Source organism: Triticum dicoccoides, chromosome 4B (assembly GCF_002162155.2).
Source record: "Triticum dicoccoides isolate Atlit2015 ecotype Zavitan chromosome 4B, WEW_v2.0, whole genome shotgun sequence".
Classification (NCBI taxonomy): domain Eukaryota; kingdom Viridiplantae; phylum Streptophyta; class Magnoliopsida; order Poales; family Poaceae; genus Triticum; species Triticum dicoccoides.
The window spans coordinates 118,742,868-118,745,727 of record NC_041387.1 but is presented as its reverse complement, the minus strand read 5'-3'; positions in this window follow the sequence as shown (position 1 = coordinate 118,745,727).

Genomic DNA, 2,860 nt, shown 5'->3' with positions numbered 1-2,860 from the left:
CATCCAGCGACAACAACCTCTACTACCACGGGGTCCTGTTCATCAAACCCCCACCGGGAACTGTTCATCCAACCCCCAACAATGCTCACTGTTCATTAAGAGGCAGCAGGTTCGATCGGCTTCAGTTAGCAGCAGTAGTAAAGGAATCGCTCGATCGTGTTTAGTTAACAGCCAGGGATCGATCGATCGCTCGGCTTCAGTAATGAGTAGCCAGTGCAATTGCTCGGGTTCAGTATGTGAACGCCTTGCTCGGGTTCGGTTAGAGCCCAATGCCTCGCCCCCATGCGCATATGTGTATGAGAGAAACGCGCAATCCCTCTGTGCATCGCTCGGCCCCGACCACCCACCGTAACTGGGAACTCCCCGATATTTTCCTCGCCCTCGCTTCTACCATGGTTTTTTCCGTCATGGACGGCCCAAAGAATGTCATGCAGCTGCGTCTCGGGCCCACCCAGAAAGAAAAGCCCATTTTCTGTCATGATTTTTTGTCATAGAAGTAGGAGCCCACCACATCTATGATGATACCGGGTTTTGTCACAATTATCGTCATAGAAGTGTCATAAGCATGACAGAAAAAAATTCCGTTCGACCCAAAATGTCACGGATGTATCTTTTTTTGTAGTGCCGGTACAAACGCACACCACCACAACACACGCATGCACCCAAGGCAATTTAGGAACAGAGGAAGTAATATACTTATTAAGAAGAATAGAAGAGGAACATGATAATAAAGAGCAAGCAGATTTCTCTACTTTTTTCTCTACTCTTATACTCTCATATTATATATATATACTCATATAAAAACAGAGTTGGTGATGATGGTATGCCCTGCCATCCTGCAATATAGGCCGTCCGCTTTATATTTGACGGATAGGAAGGAAATCATGGCAATTTTGCAAAAAGATACCCACACCAGTCTTCACATTTGTAAATAAGGCCTTCCCTCGTTCATCCTTTTATCCCACAAGATAAACTACTCATACAAATGCACCTTGATGTTTCGTGCAACACACGGGCATCTTGCTACTTAGATAATACGATGTGTGTTGCCCACCTATGATGAACCAGAGCGCACAGAGAAATGCAAATCCCTGCTGTCTCTCTATATGTGGCACCCATGCTTTTCGAAACGAATATAGGAACATTAGCTAACCAATTAAATGTTCTCTGTTTTTAGTAATATGACCATCATATCAGATTCATATTTCAATAACTAAGCTTTGGAATTATGAGTGGCATGCTGTATCGCTTGATGGGTTGAGGTCTTCAGGAGCAGTGCTAGCACGACATGAAACACCTACGATGAAGGTAGTGAATATAAATGGGAAAACCATAAGCTTTATGAGTATAGTGACCATGGCATGGCTGATCTGAAGGTGCAAACCGGACAAAGGCTACTTCGCAACCAATGTTTGCTTTCAACTAGCCACTACAATTTGGTATGGACAAGAAAAGTACAATAAACAAGTTATGATCTATTTTGCAGGTCAGATCAATAACTTAAGCAGATATGAAAGAGTACCACCTCTCTTGCAACGCCGTGTAGGCCCCTGCTGATACGTTGAGGGTGATGTGGGTGCGATGGCTGTTGGCGGCACGGAAGAAGACTTTAGACGGCAGACGAATGGGTCGGGGGATAAGTCATGTTGTCGTGGACGAGGCGGTTGTACGAGCGGCAACGGAAAGGTGGAAGACGGCGCCCATGAAGCGAGAGGACGCAATGGAAGGATCCTGGTCTGTCGCCGTGGATGAGAGACGTGCATCTCTTGAAGTGGACAACCGGGTAGGGGTAGTGGCTCCGACAAGGTGGAGGATGGGGTGGTGAACGGAGGAGGCTCTTCGAAGTGGGGAGATTCTTGTGGCATCGACGGTGTATGGATGGGGAAATGGAGGGGGAGGGGGATTCTCAAACTTTTGGACGCACTTATCTGAAATGTGGGAAAGTTACGAACTTAGCCCCCGTTTAAAATTTCGGACATCTCGTCGGTTGGGGTTAGGACGATAATCTCGCATCTCCCCAATATTTACTGGTAGTGATTTTGGGTGAGGAGAGGGTGTTTTGGCGCCCACGGTTGGCACCCACGGTGTATGAACGGGGCTGACCAGTAGGACGGTGTCGTGGGAAACCATGGCCACCTATGGGGCCATGAGCCCCTTTTTGGTTCGGCGGGGGGATAGGCACGTTGCACAAAGAGCGGAGAAGCGTAGCACAGCACGGCAGAGATCACACGAGCAGTTTTACCCAGGTTCGGGCCGCCGTAAGGCATAAAACCCTACTCCTGCTTTGGTGGATTGATGGTGGAAATATGGTGGCGAACGTAGCGCACTTACCCGACAAGGTTGCCTCGGGGCAAGAGTGGCTATGTGCGTATTAATGTGTGAGGGTTCGGATCAGCCAACCCTTTCCACGTTCGCCATGGGCCTCCTTTTATAGATTAAGGGCTCACCACAGTCGCAAATCAGTCTTTACGCACTGATTAGATAGCAAACAGTGCTATCACACCTAACTCTGCAGGATGACATAGCGCATTAAATGTGTCGTCTAGTGTCACATTGATACGTCTCCAACGTATCTATAATTTTTTATTGCTTCATGCTATATTATATTCTGTTTTGTACATTACTGGGCTTTATTATACACTTTTATATTACTTATGGGACTAACCTATTAACCGGACGCCCAGCCCAGAATTGCTGTTTTTTGTCCGTTCAGTGTTTCCCAGAAAAAGAATATCAAACGGAGTCCAAACGGAATGAAACCTTCGGGAACGTGATTTTTGGAACGAACGTGATCCACAGGACTTGGATTCTACGCAAAGCAATGAACGAGGAAGGCACAAGGTAGGGGGCGCGCCTACCC